The 21,630-nt window shown below is 40.8% G+C and overlaps 1 long non-coding RNA gene across 2 annotated transcripts in view; it reads right to left on the minus strand.

Annotated features, from left to right (window-relative positions):
- The window catches only part of LOC135974267 (uncharacterized), a 105,935-nt gene extending 84,669 nt beyond the window's left edge, over positions 1–21,266 (minus strand). Inside the window, exon 1 of one of the 2 annotated variants that reach the window (XR_010591485.1) lies at positions 20,893–21,266. This is a non-coding gene — a long non-coding RNA (uncharacterized LOC135974267). The remainder of the gene's footprint in view (positions 1–20,892) is intronic. The other variant, XR_010591486.1, reaches the window with a different exon arrangement.
- Positions 21,267–21,630: the final 364 nt, after the last annotated feature.

A 21,630-nucleotide genomic window follows, 5' to 3' on the forward strand; every position in this document is an offset into this window, starting at 1 on the left:
GAAGAAGAATGGGACAAGATCCTTTTGACGGTCACGGAACATGGAAACCCTAACATCACCTGCCAGGAGATTCCACTGCTGTAGTGTGGAGCCCAACAGCTCTGCCTTACTCTTGGGTAGTTCCAAATCCCTGACAAGTCATTCAGTTCACCTTGTGTTATGAGGTGTGGTTCAGAGGAGGAGGATGGGAGAAAATGTGGGTCCTGTGACATTGATGGTTCAGGACCAGAAGTTTCATCCTCTTCCTTGTCTGACTCAAGTGAGAATGATTCTGGTGCATCAGGAACCGGCAGTCCTTCTCTGTGGGGTACTGGGCGTATAGCTGATGGAATGTTTGGATAATGCAAAGTCCACTTTTTCTTCTTTGACACACCTTTCCCAATTGGAGGCACCATGCAGAAGTAACAATTGCTGGTATGATCTGTTGGCTCTCTCCAAATCATGGGCACTGCAAAAGGCATAGATTTCCTTTTCCTGTTCAACCACTGGCGAAGATTTGTTGCACAAGTGTTGCAGCATATGTATGGAGCCCACCTCTTGCCCTGATCTCCAATTTTGCAGCCAAAATAAAGGTGATAGGCTTTCTTAACCATAGTGGTTATACTGCGCTTTTGTGATGCAAAAGTCACTTCACCACAAACATAGCAGAAGTTATCTGCACTGTTCACACAAGTACAAGGAATCTCTGCTCACTTTGGCTAAACAGAAATGTGTCCCTTTGCAAAATCAAACACTGACAAATAAGAGAGCACAACACTGTATGATTTCTAGAGCTGATATAGGGCAATTTGTTCAGCAGAGTGATGTAAGCTTTGTTATGATTGCATCATCCATGACTTCTAGGAATAACATGATGCAATTCATATCATGTATGACGCAATTCCAGCTTCAGATTGCATCATTCATTGGTTTGCCTAAAAAGCAAGTACTGTCCAAACCCAGTCATAGATTTATTCATAGATCCAGTCAAAGATGTATTTTAGTCATTTCTGGTTTAAATTGAGATCCCTTCCCTTTATAACTCACTTATCCTCCGCCATTCCCAAGTCAAGGCTCGTATATACTGACCCAATAGCATATCTTGAAAACTAGAGCCAATCAACAATTTTAAGCATCATTTTCATTCTCAGTGACCCAGAATTAGTAAAGTTTGACTACATTTATTTCAGAAGCATTTTGGCTGTAGAGCAGTGTTATTAAAAGGTTACATATCTGAAAGCATAGATAGATATTGTAAATAATTGTTTAAATAATTAAAAGAAGCACAGAAGTTGGGGGTGGGGGGAGCAGGGGGTTTCTGCCTTATTGACTGGCCATCTTGAATTGTGCTAACTAATTACACTAAACAATCTCCTCCACCTTGTATTTAGCTGGGACATGGAGTACATTTCCCAGACCTGAAGAAGAGCTCTGTGCAAGCCCAAAAGCTTCTCTCTCTCACCAGCAGAAGTTGAGCCAGCAAAAGACATTACCTCACCCACCTTTTCTCTCTAATATCCTGGGGCCAACAAAGCTGCAACAACAGTGCATATTTTGAACTGTGGAAGTTTCATGTGATCAGGGCCAGCTCCAGGCACCAGCTTCTCAAGCAGGTGCTTGGACCGGGTGCTCCGGAGAGGGGTGGCAGGTCCAGGTATTCGGCGGCAATTCGGCGGACGATCCCTCACTCCGCCTGCGAGTGAAGGACCTCCCGCTGAATTGCCACCGCAGATCGCAATCGCGGCTTTTTTGTTTTGTTTTGTTTTGGCTGCTTGTGGCGGCCAAAATCCTGGAGCCGGCCCTGCATGTGATCATTTTACTTTACAAAGTTTCCAGTATCCACACAGAAACTGGAACAGGAAGATAGACTTTACAGTTTTGGACTTGACCTGGAACCAACACCATAAGGTTGAACTTATAACGAAGGATTAAAATTAAACCTATGCTTCCTGCCAAGATTAAATTAAAAGGGGTTCAGATTCAACGTTCTGATTTTGACAGGACAGTATTTACAATGAATCACTCTTGTAATTGAGCACAGTTATCAGCATATCTTCGGTATGTCTCAAAATAGATCCAAAACAAAAAACCATGAACAACATATTGATGTGTGCACGCAGGCAGCATAGTCACAAGTGGGAATCAAACTTTAACACCAAAAGCACATGCCTCTACCACTTGAGCTAGAAGCAAACTCCTTCTGCTGTCCAGCTGTATAGTCATCATAGCCAGTCTCTACAAGGAAAAAATGATCTCACATAAATACAACACAACTAGTGCATCACACCTGCTCTTACAGTGTGGACAGACGTACTCCTTATTTTTAATACCAGGAGTACTATAACATTGCTGTGTCTTAATTAACTTACCAAGCTGCAAGTTTGAAGAAGTTTTTAATGTGCTACACCATAAATATTTTTTTAAAAAGAAAAGAGTCTGACACAAAATCTGTTTTGTTATAAAACGGAGGGTCAGATTCTCAGTTGCTGTAAACCAGCATAGCTGCAGAAAAGTCAGTGAAGCTACACCTATTTGCACAAGTTCAGAATACAGCCCTGAATCTCTAAAAGACTGGCTTGGAAAAAAAATATACATCCATATGTTAAGATGACACAATGGGGCTTCATTTTCTAAGTGTTGTACGATGTTTTAACAGCATCTCTCTCATTGACATTAATGAGAGTCATTTGGCTAAAACCCTGAGCAATACATTGAAATTTTAGGCCCTGGGGTAAAGCTTTTAACAGCTTCATAACTTGATTGTACATGAGTTACATAAATATAAGTACAAGACCTCTATAACAAATGCAGACCTTTGTGCCATGATTAAGCTATTAGGGTTGCAGGTCAGATTTTCTGACAACCAGAGCAAGACAATTTCTGAGGTAATGTGGGAGAACACTCTGCTTCCTTCCCTCCATTTAACCTCCCTTTTTAAATGAACAGCTTGTTTTCAAAAGCCTCTCTTTGTACATCCTATTTCACTTACTAGCCTCCCATGTAGAGGTAGAATAATTAGCCTGCTGCACTAAATTAGCATCCAGTGAAGCACCACTAGCCCGTCAGTGATCCTGGAGCTACTATTCCAGGTAGAATTTTCACACATTAGCACAAACTCTTAGATGACAGCAGGAGCAGAATGAGTTAAGGGAAGCTTTAAACAAAACCTCATGCACCATTAGATGGTCAAAAAATCTGTTTTTTTATTATTATTACAGTTTCATCTAGTCACACAAGAGTCAGGGACTCCATCTTAGAGCAGGATGTTTGACAAAAATCATGATGTCTGACAAGCATAATAGGACTGCTAGCAGGATCATTAAAACCCATCATTTACAGAAAAAGTAGCTGGGCCAGTGAAATGACTAACAATTACAGAGGAAATCAAAGCCCATTGTACATAAATTTGTCCCTAACTGCAAAAAGGAGTTACTTTTTTTACTCAGCTTCTATAGCAGTCTAAAGACTGATTATCATTGAAAATAAGAGGATGATGAAATTTGCCTTTGCTGATGCTCAAAATATCTTGTTCTATGAAGCTATACCATATAGGTCTCTGCTCCTATTGTGTCTTCAGTGATGAGGGGCACACACCAGGAAGAATCACTGCCCTCTTCTCATACGAAGGATTTTTAGGGAAGCAAGAAGCCCTATAGCGCTAGCTGCCCTATATTTAAGTATAAAGGGGGAAAGGCTGCAGCCACCAGCTAGAATTCCTTAAAATAGTTCACAAACAATCTGCATGGAATGTCCTCTTTTCTGAGAATAAACACATCTGAAGGGCATACATGTAATTGTGGTTCATGTGTCAGTGGGGAGGTATTGGAGTTGGATTTCATTATAACTGCAGTGTACTTAGTTTCATTTTAAAAACATACAGGGAGAGATTATGTCTGGCAATTATGGTGGGGAGAGAATTAGGATGCAACATCCCTCTGCAGAGCCTGCATAAGTGCCAGGCAAAATTGTAGCTACTTCATTCTAGGGAACACAGGGACTGCTCCCTTGCTACTTCCCCAGGGTCACATGGCACCCCGAAGAAGGAAGGAAGGACACTCTGCCCCCAGTAAGCATTAGCCAGAAGAGCTGGCTAGGTGAACAAGGTTGGGTAATAAGCTCAATTGTAGAGAGGGGCCCATCAAGTCACATCAGTAGTGTATGCTCCCACTCCTGGCCTGATTTTCATAACATCAAAAGCAATTTTTGGAAAGAAAAGTGTCCAGCTTTAATTATAAAAGATATAAGACACGTTAAATAAACCCACATTGGTTAATATGGAATAATAACTTCATGCACTTCTCTAGTACCTTCCATCCAAGTACCTCAGCGTACTTTACAAAGCTTTGTGAAGTTATCATTCTCTATTATTTATACGTGCTAAGAACCATACCAACAGGCAAGAAAAGAGGTTCCTTCCCCATGATCTAGATGGATATCAAGCAGGTGAAAGGACAGAGAACTGGACTGGGGAACAATACAGAACTAAGCCATTTCCCATTGTTTGTTTTTCATTAACCCTTGCCTACTTGTCCTATTATTTATGCTTGACAACTACAGCCATGTAGAACTTACTGGTTTCACTACATGAGTTTTAATGCAAACCTCTTAAGTTTTAATTGTGACAGTGACCCCTGTGAATGGCTTAATTTTTCTGCCTTGAGGCTAGGTCTTGCCAAAATTCCAGGTATAGATCATTAAAATCAGAGAGAGGTGTTTTGGTTTAGGGTTTTTTTTTTAAACAATATATTATATGGGATAATGACAGATGTAGCTGTTTATATTCAATTGGCAAATGTACAGATGTAGCTGTTTATATTCAATTGACAGCCGGGAAAAACAGTTTGTTAGCTTCAGTCTTTAACAATTTGAAAAAGTCACTAAAAGCGAACAAGCTATTTACAATTGAACTGTTAGTCTGGTAAGTACCTGGAGTTTTTAACCTATTAACAATATACTAAAGATCACACACATTTAGTGTCACATAACCAGTAGTTCCTTATTAGACAGATTCTATCTACTATATAACAGCACCACTGAAATACTTTAGGAGAACAGGCAATACGAGAAGAATTTATCTCAGACTTCATAGTCCCTGCAGCACAGTTGACTAAATGCTGTGCAAATTAAGTTCTCTGCAGCAGGTCATACAAGCAAAGTTCATATAAATGTCTAGCAATTGCATTTTTTCTAGTGACTGCCGTTTCCATACACCTGATTCAAAGTCCCATCGAAGACAATGGTATTCTCTCTCTTTACTTCAATGGGCTTTGGATCAGCCAATAGGTGAGTTTTGTTTTGTTTTTAAAACAGGGTTACTTGTGCTGGCAAAGGCTTCAAATACTAGAGCTTATCCAAGGGAAATTATTTCATCCTCTCTGAATCCAAGTCAATGGGCAAACTGCAAAACTGTGCCAGTATCTTCTGGTTATTTTGGGGTTGTTTTGTTTTCAATTCATTAACAATAAATAATACAAACTCTTGAACAACAGGAAAGCAAGCTTGCCAGATTTACTCATGATCTATTTTTTGGCTTATTCAAAAGGTAGATGATCAGGATTAATCAGCAGCTCTCAGCTTCACAACAGGGAGGCATTGTGAAAGGATGGATTCAGTCACAGCAATGAATGCTGGTTACATGTCTTGATAAGATTGAATACATTAGGTAGATTAACGTGTACAAAACAATCTTTGGTGGAGACTGTCACATGACACGAGAGGCCTAATTCCCAATGATTTTCCATGGCAGTAAGGTGTCCAAACCCCCTCCACCACTCATTTTTGCTGCCTGCAAAGGAAAGGGAAAACCTGTGCGAGGCGAAAGAGCTGATTGTGCAGAATCCAGGAGGTGAAAGGAGAAATCAAGATAAAATGAAATGATGAGATAATTAATTTAAGGAGGGTACTTACTAAAAGAGCATACCTCTCCTTAATTAACTCCCTGAATCCTTATCAATGGACAAACTGTAATATGACCACTTTTATTGTTGCAGTGTCAAGGAAAAGGATAATATTTATAATCCTGAGCTTCTATGTCCTCATTGTTTTGGCTTAAAAAAGAAACAGGCATTACACATAAGCATCAAATGTTTGGTCTAAGAAAAAAAATTGAACTAGCATAGAAATACCAGCCAAAATAGAGACATCCAATTAACAGATTTTATGGTCAACTGTTTACTTCTGAAAAGTGTGATTTCAAATTTTAAGAGCTTCTGTTTCAAAATGTAAAGAGAGTATATAACAAAAATATAGTTCAATTAAAGTCTACAATATTTGGATGACTTTCTGAGGTTGCTTTATAGCTGTCTAATGATACCCCCATAGCAATCAATAGGTTGCTTTCAGAAATATACTAAAGGTTTAGTCACAAATTGATTAGGTGATTAAAGGGATTGGTTTACTGCATCAGCTAAGATTAAGTGAACTAGATATGCATGTTCTGTTAAGTGATAACTAAGGAACAAGAAGACTGGATAAACGTATATGTATATATGGAGGATGTAAATACTACGAGCCCAATTCTGCTACCCTTGCTCATGTTGCAAACTTCATTATTCTGAGTAGTGAAATTATTTTCAGCAAGATTACTAAGCATGAGTAAAGGTGGCAGAATTAGGCCCTCAGAGTATCTTTCAGGATCAAGGGGCTCTCCCCAGCTTTGCAATATTATAGAAAATAAAAACGGTTATTCTAATAGTGTATTGTTTGTTAGCCAGCTGAAATAGAATAAGCAATTCTGTTAAAAAGGTCTATGGAAAAGCCCTGTCACGTTTGTGACTGAAACAACAAAAAAATGGATTAAGTATTTACCAATAAGGTTAAAAACAATCACAAATTATTTTTGTGGAATTAATTATGAAAGACAATACTTCAATAGTCTTCAATAATCATAGAAGCGTATCGAGTTTTAAAATAAGAAGTGGTGCAGATTCATAGATTCATAGATTCTAGGGCTGGAAGGGACCTCGAGAGGTCATCAAGTCCAGTCCCCTGCCCTCATGGCAGGACCAAATACTGTCTAGACCATCCCTGATAGATGTGTATCTAACCTACTCTTAAATATCGCCAGAGATGGAGATTCCACAACCTCCCTAGACAGTTTATTCCAGTGTTTAACCACCCTGATATTTAGGAACTTTTTCCTGATGTGCAACCTAAACCTCCCTTGCTGCAGTTTAAGCCCATTGCTTCTTGTTCTATCCTTAGAGGCTAAGATGAACATGTTTTCTCCCTCCTCCTTATGACACCCTTTTAGATACCTGAAAAATGCTATCATGTCTCCTCTCAGTCTTCTCTTTTCCAAGCTAAACAAACCCAATTCTTTCAGCCTTCCTTCATAAGTCATGTTCTCTAGACCTTTAATCATTCTTGTTGCTCTTCTCTGGACCCTCTCCAATTTCTCCACATCTTTCTTGAAATGCGGTGCCCAGAACTGGACACAATATTCCAATTGAGGCCTAACCAGTGCAGAGTAGAGCGGAAGAATGACTTCTCGTGTCTTGCTCACAACACACCTGTTAATACATCCCAGAATCACGTTTGCTTTTTTTGCAACAGCATCACACTGTTGACTCATATTTAGCTTGTGGTCCACTATAACCCCTAGATCCCTTTCTGCCGTACTCCTTCCTAGACAATCTCTTCCCATTCTGTATGTGTGAAACTGATTGTTCCTTCCTAAGTTGAGCACTTTGCATTTGTCTTTATTAAACTTCATCCTGTTTACCTCAGACCATTTCTCCAATTTGTCCAGATCATTTTGAATAATGATCTTGGAGATCTTTTGTGGATCTTGCACTTCTGACATGAAGATGTTCATTGGCGTTCCACCTCAGTGGCAGCCTGGGCAGTAGCCCAACACAGAAAGCTCTTCAAAGATAATCATTGTGGAAGGAACTCTGAATTTTTGTGTGGAGATGGGCGGAGGGGACAAGGCATGTGCTGCTCTCCACATTAAAACTTAATAAGGACTCGAGAGACAAGGTGATTGGAGAGAAGATACAGCACTTCTATTAAGGGCATGAACACTGAGCTCAGGCTTCTGGAAATATCTAGATCACATTAGGCGCATGCAGAGGCTTAACATAAATCATTTTAACCTCTACGCATGATTGATGAATCTGTTGAACAGAGCGGGAGTGGTCAAATGAGTTCCTCAGAGACAAAGGGCAAACTGACACCTCAGCCAGGTGTAAACAAAGCTGATGGACCATTACCTGCTAAGTGGCCATTCTTTGACAGGAAAGGGGCAAAAAAAAAAAAAAATCTACATTTTAATGAAGAAACAACATGGAGTTCCCTTTTATACAGACTGCCTGTCATCTTGCTCCCAGCTGGAAATGGTTCTCAATGGGAGGGCGGGGTCAGGACTGTAAAAAGAAGGGGCAGACACCTCTATCTCTGTTCTGGCCCATTGCATTCACTATACCGGAAGTTACAAAGGAAGCATTTGTTAGACTCTGGCAGAAGGGGTCCTGATCTAAGAAGTTTGGTGGGTAAGACTGCTGAAAGCATGTGATGAGAGAACTTTGAATTTAATATAGCTTGTTAAGTTAGGCACCAGTGGTGTTTTATCTTTGTCTTGTAACCATTGCTGACTTTTATGCTTCATTACTTGTACTCACTTCAAATCTCTCTCTCTGTAGTTAATAAACTTGTTTTACTGTTTTATCTAATCCAGTGTGTTTAAATTTGAAGTGTCTGAATAACTTTTTGAAATAAGCTGACATATTATTCTTTAAAAGAAATAAAAGACTTAATATAATTTGTATTGTCCTGGAGAGGGCTGGGCAGTACAGGACATACATTTCTGGAGGGAAATCTAAGACTGGAGGTGTGTTGGGGTCACTCTGCAGTCCAAGCAGCCTAAAACTTACTAATGCATCATTTTGGACTACTGTGTAAATTTAATAGCAGATTTCCTGACGTGCATGTCTAAGTGTGCATTATGAGTTCAATGCAACTAGATCACAATACTTCCCTGCATTTACCAATACATATGTAGCATGCAGGCACAGAAATCAAAATCTCTTTCCTGATATATGGAAGTCCGAAGAACATACGCACCATCTTAATCAGAAACAGGTACTGAGGAATTGAGTACACATGTACAAACCAACTTTTGCAAGTTATTCTGTGTCTGCTATACTAGGTCTAATCATGCCGCTCAATGGCCTGTATCTACACCTGATGATCATGCTGCTTCTACTCAAGGGCAAGCTGCTGCCTGTAACTGCACCTCAAGGCAACAGTGCAGCTCAAGGAGACTCACCAGTGATGAAAGAAAGCTCAATTACAGTCCACAAGAGACTAAAGATAGAGGGCAAAAGGTCAAGCTTTGTGTTTGGGATTATAGCTTCCTACCCCTGTTAAAGTAGTATTTCAAAGAAGATCATACCAATTCACCCCGGCATCAAGCCCTGAATTTTTATCCATATTCCAGTTCTCCTCTGTATTGTGCCAAGACTAAATTAAATTCAAATTCACCACCCACTCTCCCTCCAGCCCACATGTAACAGTTCTAAAGGGAAAATCAGCAGCCAAGCACTGCAGCATCTTAAGTTATCAGGAGAGGGAAAATTGGAAAGAGCACAAACAGATATCCATGGGGAACAACAGGTAAACCTATTTGCAATTTCTTGTTTGTTGACTTCCCCAATAGGTCTGCAGCACCTCTATTTGCTGGCACTTACTATTCACTAGAACAATCTGCAATAGAGGTTAGAAAACAGTTGCAGTTGGATTGGTGGTATAGTTTGGGTTATTTTGAAAATCTCTTAAATAAACGGATGGCAGAAGAAAATATGTTAACTGCTTTGGTATTTATACTGCAAGTATAATGTTTATCCCTGAAATTAAAAAGCTACATGTTAATCCATTACTAATAAAGCAAGCTTTCCTAAATTTCATAACTCTCACTGTTGGGTGGCAGTTTATTTCCTAGCACCTCTTCATCTGAAAACAGATTGATACAGGGCTGGATTGGCACATCTGGAAAATAACATTTTTATTTTTCACAATATTTCTGATGCTTTTGGTATCTAAGGAGAATTCTTTCCCCAGGCTAAAGAAAGCTACAGTTAATGAATGTACATAGTAGTGTTGTAGCTCTATTTCTATTTTCTATAGTTTCTATTTTGCCTGTGTGGGAAATATACAGCTCAGAATATGCAGCAGTGTGCTGAATTAAAGCCTTTAGAAATGTCTGTTGTGGAACAACTTAATATGATCAGCTAACCAAGCCAAGATTCTGACATTCTCTGAAATGATTCACCAGCAGTCACCACATGGAAGGGAAACTTTCTGGACTACAACCTAACAGCAGCAAACCATTAATTTATTGTTTCACATCTGACATAGTTAGATAATATTTAAAACAATAAAGATACCTACCCAACATAATTATTCATATAATTAAATTAAATTAAATTTCAGGAACATTACACTCAGTTCCACACAAATTAAGCCGGCTGGCATGCTCCCTATCCCCTTCATCATCTACGATACATACACTCAGCCTCAGGTATCTTTTGCAGCACACCTGGAAAGTCACCACATTCAAGCAGTTATGGATTAAAGGGGAAGAGGAGGAGGAAGCAAGCTCCAGATTCTCTCAGTCCTCGCAGATAATGCTATCGCCTCTTATGGTCACCCCATACTGACCACAGCTATGGCAGAATGGCACAGCAAGAGATGCATTGTCTCGTTAGGTTTTAAAAAATATGCTTAAATTATACATTCTAGACACAGTGACTGATTTTTTTACATGAATCATTTGAACAAAGCAACAAAACTCTGGGTAGTCTCTTTATATCAGTTTCTCCTCCGCATAAGCTAGAAAATATAAATACCAAACTAACAGAAACTGCAGAGAGCACTGTAATAAGAGAAAACGGCTACTGAATTTAAAAGCTATGGAGAGCATAGTGCTGTGCAGGGTAAACCCTCTGTCAGCTGACCAGGATGAGGACAGTCTAGAATAGTGGCCAGAGCAGGCACCAGGTCTAATGGCCAGGGTCAGAGCCATAGTTAGTTAGGAGCCAAAGCCAAGACAGAAAGTGGGTACTAGAGCCGAGGGGTGAGCCGGAGCTCAGGAACTGGAGCAATCTGGGTAGCAGGCAAGGAGAGGTTCCAGGTATGGACAGGGGTAAGGCAGGGTGCCAGGCAGGAGTAGCAGGAACAAGGTAACGCAGGAGCAGGCACAGCGGTGGGCATGAGCGCTGAGATGCCAGCAAGCTGCTCTGCTGCTGGCCTAAGAGCCAGCCTGCTGGCCTCTGCAGTCGATCAGTTTGTGTGGCTGATCAGGCAGCCTGCTGCAGGCCAGCTGTTCGGATGAGGCTGTCTGGAGACTTGCTCTGCTGAGGCCCCGATTCCTGATAGCCTTTAGTGTTTTCTGGGGAGCTTTCTTAGGTATTTCTATGATTTCTATTATCCTGGTATCTATGTGTCAAACACACCAGACTCTAGGAGAAATACTGCACTTTCTCTTTGTTGCCTTGTGTACAGGGGAGTGAGAATTTGGTTTGTTGCTCTCCTTCTTGTGTTACTAGAGCTGGGCAAACAATTGATTTTTCTGCTTGCTGGTGTTATATTTCTGGAGCCAGCAGAGAAGAAGAGATACGTAGAAGGAGCTGATGGACAGAGAACTGTCTGCTGTGCTCATTTTATTGTTCTGGCTGCAAAACTGAAAACAACACAAAACTGAAGCTTTTCACTGGGGCAGGGGAAAGAACAGCGTCCCCCGCCCCTGAATTTTAAAGGGACAGGACGTCACAGCTGGCAATTTCAAAATAAATAGGAAAACAAGTAGTTTCAGGTCAAACTGAAAACTACATTTTTCACACCAAAAACCTGGTAACAAAAAATAAACACTGAGTCAAAATGAAGTAACATTTTGACATTACTAAAATGAAAAATGTCAAGTCAAAATGTCTCAATAATGTTGAAATATTTCAATTTGCACGGATTTTGCCCAAAACAAGCAAACAATTCACAAAATGGGGAAGAGGGTATTCCCAATATGAATGGCAATAAACAGTCATTTGGCCAAGGAAAGAGACCGAGAACGACTCTACAACCAGGTGCTTTAGAGCACTCACCTAGGGTGTGGGAGACTCAAGTTCAAGACCTTGTTCCGATCACTATTTAATTTAGCCCAGAGGGCTAAAGCCCCAAGACCCCCTTCCTTATAGGGCAGAAGCCCTGAACCCCCGGCAGGCACACCCCATGAGGCTGAAGCTCCAAGAACCCCAATTCCTGCAGGCCAGAAGCTCCGAGATACCCCAACTCTCCTCCCCATGGGACAGAAGCCCCGACCTCCCCATCCCGCAGGGTAGAAGCCCCGAGCCCCACTATTACACCGCAGGGCAGTAGCCCCGGCAGGCATGTATGGCTCTCGAACTTCTGAAGATATGTGGCTCGGAGAGTGAGTAAGGCTGGCCATCACTGGCATATAGGGAAAGAAGCACTACTACCTCCTGATATGCTTGCTTTTGCATTTTGAAAAATGTTTCAGCTTTCAGGCATTTTGACAAACTCAATACAAATTTATAAATAGTTTCAGGTTGACCCAAATCTGCATTTTTCTGTGAATAAACTATTTGTCTCAAAAAATTAGCCCAATTCTAGTTGTCATTCATGGTAGCCATTTTGGGGGGGAAAGGCTTTCATAGATTCAAGGACTAGAGGGGCCTCAAGAGGTCATCGAGTCCAGTCCCCTGCCCTCATGGCAGGACCAAATATTGTCTAGACCATCCCTGACAGACATTTATCTAACCTACTTTTAAATATCTTCCAGAGATGGAGATTCCACAACCTCCCTAGGCAATTCATTCCAGTGTTTAACCACCCTGACAGTTAGGAACTTTCCTAATGTGCAACCTAAACCTCCCTTGCTGTAGTTTAAGCCCATTGCTTCTTGTTCTATCCTTAGAGGCTAAGGTGAACAAGTTTTCTCCCTCCTCCTTATGACACCCTTTTAGATACCTGAAAAATGCTATCATGTCCCCTCTCAGTCTTCTCTTTTCCAAACTAAACAAACCCAATTCTTTCAGCCTTCCTTCATAGGTCATGTTCTCAAGACCTTTAATCATTCTTGTGGCTCTTCTCTAGACCCTCTCCAATTTCTCCACATCTTTCTTGAAATGCGGTGCCCAGAACTGGACACAATACTCCAGTTGAGGCCTAACCAGCGCAGAGTAGAGCGGAAGAATGACTTCTCGTGTCTTGCTCACAACACACCTGTTAATGCATCCCAGAATCATGTTTGCTTATTTTGCAACAGCATCACACTGTTGACTCATATTTAGCTTGTGGTCCACTATAACCCCTAGATCCCTTTCTGCCGTACTCCTTCCTAGACAGTCTCTTCCCATTCTGTATATGTGAAACTGATTGTTCCTTCCTAAGTGGAGCACTTTGCATTTGTCTTTGTTAAACTTCATCCTGTTTACCTCAGACAATTTCTCCAATTTGTCCAGATCATTTTGAATAATGATCTTGGAGATCTTTTATGGATCTTGCACTTCTGAATTAAGATGTTCATTGGCGTTCCACCTCATTGGCAGCCTGGGCAGACCCTATCCTCCAAAGCAATTGCAATCCCTCCCAGTTTGGTATCATCTGCAAACTTAATAAGCGTACTTTCTATGCCAATATGTAAGTCATTGATGAAGATATTGAACACAGCCGGTCCCAAAACAGACCCCTGCGGAACCTCACTTGTTATACCGTTCCAGCAGGATTGGGAACCATTAATAACTACTCGCTGAGTATGGTTATCCAGCCAGTTATAGTAGCCCCATCTAAGTTGTATTTGCCTAGATTATTGATAAGAATATCATGTGAGACCGTATCAAATGCCTTACTAAAGTCTAGGTATACCACATCCACAGCTTCTCCCTTATCCACAAGACTCGTTATCCTATCAAAGAAAGCTATCAGATTGGTTTGACATGATTTGTTCTTTACAAATCCATGCTGGCTATTCCCTATCACCTTACCACCTTCCAAGTGTTTGCAGATGATTTCCTTCATTACTTGCTCCATTATCTTCCCTGGCACAGAAGTTAAACTAACTGGTCTGTAGTTTCTTGGGTTGTTTTTATTTCGCTTTTTATAGATGGGCACTATATTTGCCCTTTTCCAGTCTTCTGGAATCTTTCCTGTCTCCTATGATTTTCCAAAGATAATAGCTAGAGGCTCAGATACCTCCTCTATTAGCTCCTTGAGTATTCTAGGATGCATTTAATCAGACCCTGGTGACTTGCAGGCATCTAACTTTTCTAAGTGATTTTTAACTTGTTCTTTTTTATCTGCTAAACCTACCCCCTTCCCATTAGCATTCACTATGTTAGGCATTCCTTCAGACTTCTCCGTGAAGACCGAAACAAAGAAGTCATTAAGCATCTCTGCCATTTCCAAGTTTCCTGTTACTGTTTCTCCCTCCTCACTGAGCAGTGGACCCACCCTGTCCTTGGTCTTCCTCTTGCCTCTAATGTATTGATAAAAAGTCTTCTTGTTTCCCTTTATTCCCGTAGCTAGTTTGAGCTCATTTTGTGCCTTTGCCTTTCTAATCTTGCCCCTGCATTCCTGTGTTGTTTGCCTATATTCATCCTTTGTAATCTGTCCTAGTTTCCATTTTTTATATGAGTCCTTTTTATTTTTTAGATCATGCAATATCTCATGATTAAGCCAAAGCAGTCTTTTGCCACATGTTCTATCTAGCAAACCTCAGCAGTTAATTTCAAAAAGGGTTATTTTGTGTTATTTCTTTTCTCTAGCATTTTGTTCTGCTTTGCAATGACTTTTCAATTTCTTTTTGAATAGTATGTGTGGGGGGAGGAGCGGTATTAGTTCCTACAACCCTCGTGATTTGGTGAATATTTTGTTTCATACAGAACATCATCATCAAGCTGGGTATTAACTGTGCATTATTGCATTTGACCCTTGGAACTCAAATTATAGGTGAGTCAATTACCGTTAGACAAGGCATCAAGCACAAACTGAAATAAAATCAAATCAGATAACCTTCTGCATCTTAATTACTAGTAACATTTTCTATTGCTTATGAGAATCTAAATACTCATTAATTCTGAGCAATTAAGAATATTGCATTGAAAGTTTGTGATGCTGGAGCTTGGAATTAAACACATAGAAGATGCATGAATTAACAGTTTAATGTTTTCTATAGGGAACCCTTCATGATATGCTGGAAGCACCATGGTAAGAAAATATTTACTGCAGAGGTATGCAAATCAGAATGTGGAAGTCTGAAGTACTAAACAATATGAATGTTTAATTCTAAACCCTTTGATGACCTGACTCTCTTTCCTATGGCGCATGTATTACATGCAGTGGTGTGTCCAACTCAAGGTTCAGGGATATACAAACACACACCAATGTTAATGTGGTGTTCTGCACATTTCTTGAGATGAAAATCTGTATTTTACGTTGCCTAACATACCAGGACGCACTGATACATTGCACAAGTAAACAAAAGCAACAAAACATAAGCTATTCATGAAGCCTCTTGATCATACAGTGATATGTTTTGTTTAAGGAACAAGAGTCCCTAACACTTGCATGTATAAGTGTAGACTCTCCATCACCTTATTCTACTCCAGGTATAAAGCATATACCTTGAGGGCCCTCACTTATTAAGGATTAACCAAACCATATTTCAGGAAAAATCCTTTCCCCCTTCAGGCATTCACTAAGGTTCAGCCCAACCTTAAACATACACATGCCATGAAGGCTTTCCCATGAGAATACTAGTAGCGATGACTCAGGGTCACAGACTGGCCTGATTGAGACATGACCCTAAGGCAATACAAAGACAGGAAAGAAACTAGGACAACCAATTTAGGTTCATCTCAAACTCTAAGGCTCTTCAACCCCTTATCCATAAACAAATACAATATTCTCTTGAACTCATTTACATTATTTCCTTCAATTACAGTAACTCCTCACTTAACGTTGTAGTTATGTTCTTGAAAAAATATGACTAAGCGAAACGATGTTAAGCGAATCCAAGTTTCACATGAGAATTAATGTAAATTGTGGGGGATAAGTTCCAGGGAAAATTTTTTGCCAGACAAAAGACATTATATACATATATAGTATTAAACAAGTTTTAAACAAATTATAATCAGAGGATTGTCTGGGGTCCTGCTCATGAGCTCCCTGAGTGTCTCCTAAAGCGACCATGTTGATATCAGGTGGGATATTTCCCAGGGAATGCCTTGCTGCTAAATGATGAACTAGCACTCGGCAGAGCCCTCAAGGGTTAACACATTGTTGTTAATGTAGCCTCACACTGTACAAGACAGCACTGAGGGAGGAGATACAATAGATGCAGGGCAGCAGCTGCAAACACTTCCCTGCAGAAACTGAATGTGATGATGAACCCACCCTATCCCACTGGAGCACACCACTCCCTCCTCCAGGCGGCGCATGCACAGGCGCCGACTTTCCAAACTGCCGGGGGGTGCTCAACCCCTCGGCTCAGCCCCAGGCCCACCCTGAGCATGCCGCGTCCTCGCTCCTCCCCCCCAGCCTCCTGAACACCACGAAACAGCAGGCAGAAGGCACGGGGAGGGAGGGGGAAGTTGCTGATCTGCGGGGCCCAACGGGAGGTGGGAGGCACTGGGGGATGGAGGGGAGCTGATGGGGCCTGCCGGCCCATCCTGGTTCCAAGCCCCCACCCGCTAGCAGGGAGCAGCCAAACAACATTATAAGCAAACATTGCGCAACTTTAAATGAGTATGTTCTCTAATAGATCAGCGATGTAACAACGAAACAACGTTAACTGGTATGACGTTAAGTGAGGAGTTACTGTACTTTATTTTCCCTCTCACGACAAGAGGAGGATGAGGATGAGCCCTGAGATGGAGATCTCACCAATCATTTTAGGCCCTAAGAAAAGCTGCCAGAGTCACCAGGCAGGGGAAGCACTACAGGGAAAACCTGCTGGGAGGAAGCAACATCTGAGAAGCTCTGAAGGGGCCAAGAAGCAGAGAAATTCAGTGGAGCCAGGAAAGGTGCAAAAGAATTAATAGTTTGCATTTATTGGGACTTATAGATGGACCTTTTGTTACCCTGGAAGGGGGCTGAGCTTAAGAGGTGACCTGGTCAGATGGCCAGGCCATTGCAGGCTGAGGAAGTGGCCAGCAGGGGGTGCCAGAGGTGAGAATCCCTGACAAAAGCCCTCACCAGGGATGAAAAGGGCTATGGCACCAAGAACAAAACCTATTACATGGCCCAAGGAAGCTTCTCTTTTGCCAAATAAAGTTTTTCAGTGTTTATATTTGTTGCCCTCCCCCAGTTTTTCAGGGGCAAAAAACACAAACATACACTGGGATTTAGCCAGAGGATATTTCCCTTTCTCATCAGTGAGTAAACAAGCGCTTGGGTGTTCACGATGTAGTGCACAAGGGGGAAGTATAGCTTGCCAATATGTGACCCATTGCAGCAGTAAATCTGATGGTGGGAATGAGCTGTGCTACTCTGGGAGTTCTTATTTTATTACACAATATTTTATATGCAAAAGTTGAGAAGAAATGATCAACAGGAGCTTAACTGAGACCAACTACCAAAGAGTGAACTGAACATATATATGTATCCCAGCCATAGCATTAAGGAATAAGTAGATTTCTTTTGAACTTCCATTGTCCAAACAAAAGATTTTTATGACACTACCTTGGGTCAGGGGGAAACAATTGGAAAGGGGTTAAGGGCTACCTGGGAGTCACATGACCCACAGGGAATTTAAGGGAAGGATATGTCCTCTTTCTGGGGGGAACTGAGAGGCCAAGGAAATACCTCTGGGGAATCACTGTGTTTTGTGTTAATCACTAGTTTGTGTTTAACCAATACATTGGGCCATGAGGCATGGGTCTGAAACAAGCTTGGGTGTCTCTCTGGTTCTTTCCTGGGATGGTGAGAGAGCCTGTATTCATTGTTTTGAACATCCATTTTTTCATAAACATTTGGGAGAATTCACAAATTTAATCAAGGGCAACAACAAGAACTATTTTTTTTTTTTGCCACTGGAGACAACTTTTCACGTTCTACAAGTAACGGCTGCCACGGCCCTGCAGAGACATGGGTCTGAGTCACCTGGTACTGGACCCACCCCTTGGAATGCCAGTGTTCTTCCACTGGGAGACAAAGGGTTCCCGCAATACACAAGAGCTATATAAGGCAGGGGAGACACATCATTGTGGTTCTCCTCTGCCTCCCCACCTAAAGAGACACTGAAAAACACTTGGAAGCAAGAACTGAACTGCGGGGAGAAGAGTTGAGCCAAGCTGGAAGGGCGTCTAGCTTGTGAGTAATAATATCTGTGGTCTCAAGCTGCAGACCAGTGCAGCTGTCTTTCAAGACTTTCTGTAATCTGCCTGTAACAATATCTAGGGTGAGAAATTACTATTTGTAACCAATTTCTTTAGTGAAACAAGCTTATTTGTGTGGGGGGTTTTTTGCTTAGTAATCTGCTTTGTTCTGTTTGCTATATCTTTAACCACTTAAAATTAATCTTTTGTAGTTAATAAAATTTGTTTTGTTCATTATTAAACCCAGTTTGCGCAATTCATAATTGGGGAGTGGGTAAGAGGCTGTGCGAACCTTCCTCCACATTGAAGGAGGAGGCAGACTTCATAATATACCTTTGGGTCTGCACTCCAAGGGAGGTGGCCATCTGAGTGTCTGTGTCGTTCTGCAGTTGGGTGTGGCCCTGCCTGTGTGTTTGCTGGAGAAGGCTTAATAGCCTGTCTCAGCAAGATGGGTAAAAAGGGTGCCCAGGCCGGCAGAACAGGTGAGTTCAGTGGTATCTCAACACATCAGGTGGCATCTTAAAGGGGGGCAACCCATCACACACGTTATTCATTAATGTGATGAAATGATAGTAGTACTTTATCATGGGTTAGTCAACAAATTGATATGCAGTGTGAGCCTCATCCAATGTCCTCTGAAGTTAGTGGGAGTCCTTCCTTTGACTCCCATAGGCAATGGATCAGCCCAATTGTTCTTATACCTACTACAACCCTTACTACATGCCCTAGTCAAAATCCCTGCCAATAAAACAAAAAATCTTGTCATGTCTTTGAAAGATAGAGACCCTCATACTATACATACCCAATATATTATTTTATAGATACTTAAAAGTTCAGGACAATTTTATTACCCCTACATAAAATACTTTGCTTCTGAGGACATTTTACTACCTGTAATCTTTTGATATTAATCTCACAGTTTGTAGAGCTTCTCTATGCCCTAATAACTTTACACTTTCCCAAAATTAAATATCGTATTAAGTGCAAGTTGGTAAAATGGTATTTTTTGGGGTTCACTGTTCCTGGTCAAATATTCTCGGGATCAAGTCTTTTTCTACCTTGACAATAAAACTGTGTGTGTGTATGTGTATTGCTTCATTGTTATACACAATAAAGGTCACAGAACAAAAAACCAAAACAAAAAAGTCTTTTCTGAAATTGACACCCTCTTCCAGCTGACAAAGTTCAAAATATTTTCAATAGCTCATGTAGGATAGTTACAGGTCATATAATTCAGGTGTCTAAACTTCATCAAGGTTATTCTGAAACAAGTTTAATCAAATCCACCATTGATTAGTTTAAAGCATAAAACATAAATGAGCCCTTAAATCATCCATTATACTATTCTTCTTCCAGATTTTGCTGGAGGTAAAAAGGAAATTTATGCCAAAGGTCTAGCCAAGATTATTTAGTAAACTCTGATTGTTCCAATTACATAAATTGTTGTCAAGTAGTAGCTAAAGTGCCAGAAGCATAATCAGCTATACCCATGCTTCAGTGGATTTTTAAATTCATCAATCAGTACTGAAGCTTTAAATTAAGAAAGCTTTTTCCACAGAGCATCTAGCAAGCACCTACGAGGGAAAATCAATACTTAAAGACTGCAATCTGTTACACTTTTGAAAGGAGTACATGAAAATTAGAGCTAATGAAGGAAGATTTTTTTTTTTGGGTCAGAGATTTGGTGAACAAGCCCTTCTGGGTTTACTTGTAAAAGCTCCTAAATTTACAGAGATCTAATCCATTAACACTAAAGATGAAGAGAAATATGAAAATGTGCTGTAAGCTGCACCATTGACCTGCTTGAAATGTCAAACAGCTTCAAGCACACAGTAGCAGGCAAACAAACGTCTGAAACCATTTAAAAAAAACTGAATTACTTACTACATTGCTGTATAAATTCTCTCTTTTGGTGAGCATTGTGGAGTAATATATGTCAGGGTACATCTACCCTGCAAAAAAAATACTCACAGCAGCAAGTCTCAGGTCAACCGACTTGGCTTAGCAAGGCTTAAGCTATGGAGGTAAATATAGCTGTGTAAACTCTGCTTTGGCTGGAGCCCTGACTCAGCTCTGACTTTCAAAGCCCAGGTTCCAGCCCAAGTAGGAATGTCTACATTGCTATTTTTAGCCCCAGAGCATGAGCTTGAGTCAGTTGGGGTTTTTTGTGTGTGTTTGTTTTTGCAGTGGAGCCTGGAGACTCACAGGGTTGATCAGTGGAAGGGTTAAATGGATCCTATATCATTATAGATTGAGTTAAAACTTTTTGTTTTAGAACAGGTATGGCCACCACCTTACATTCAAGATAAATGTAAAGAAGCCATTGTAATCAGGTGGCTGAAACACTAACAGAAGCACCTCAAATCACAGGCACTTGGAAAAAGCTGAGGAGAAGCTGTCATATGGCCTGGGGTTTCAATTCAGGGCCTAGGGCTTTGATTAGGGTTGCCAGGCATCCAGTCAAAAAGTCCTCTAAGTCACAAAGAGAAATAGGAAAGTAGAAATCAATTTAGGACTTGCTTTACAGGGTATTTCTCCTTTCCTCTTCTAACTTATCTGTGTCTAGAACCAATAGGTCTCTTACCTCATAGGGATGTATTTCTAGAGAGTTCTCCTGGAGCTGAGTTCTCCTGAGGCCACTGTGCCTTTTTTAAGCTGCAAGACTGCATTTTCAGGTGGAGGAGGCTGATTGGCCAGAACCTATTTGGCAAAGGAATTATAAAGCCTTTTCCAACCCAAAAGATTTATTCCAGTTTGTAAGTTCACTCTAGGTAGAAGCCTGCTCCAGGCCTGAGGGATTTACTCCACTCTGGAACCTCTGCCTAGGTAATTTCTGGATACTGGAGGAATTACTCTCATTCCTCTGATTTCCCTCACTCCAATTTGGGTGTGAAATTTTGGTATTTGTTATGAAGATTCATGTGGTGGCTTTGTAATTTTTCAGTGCATAACAAGTTTTACTTCTACTAGAAAAAGAGGGAGAAAAAGAATTAAAGATAAATTTATAAAACATCTAGATGAACAGAATATGTTAGTGACAAACCTATACCACTCTTATAAAGGAAAATCATGACACTAAAATTCTATGAATCTGTTCACAAGATGGCGAGACCAAAAACAAGGTAGGAATGGCAAATGTTTACCACTTGGGTGTCCATATCAGGTCTGGTTTTGTTTAATAGATTTAGTGGCAGGTAGGAAAATTGATTAAGACACTAAGTTATTTAGGTTGCAATGCAAGACTGTGGAAATTCAAAGGGACCTAACAATGCAGAGCAATTAAGCAGTACTATAGCACATGGAATTCAGTGCTGACAAATGC

This window comes from Chrysemys picta, chromosome 11, assembly GCF_011386835.1.
Source record: "Chrysemys picta bellii isolate R12L10 chromosome 11, ASM1138683v2, whole genome shotgun sequence".
Taxonomy (NCBI): domain Eukaryota; kingdom Metazoa; phylum Chordata; order Testudines; family Emydidae; genus Chrysemys; species Chrysemys picta.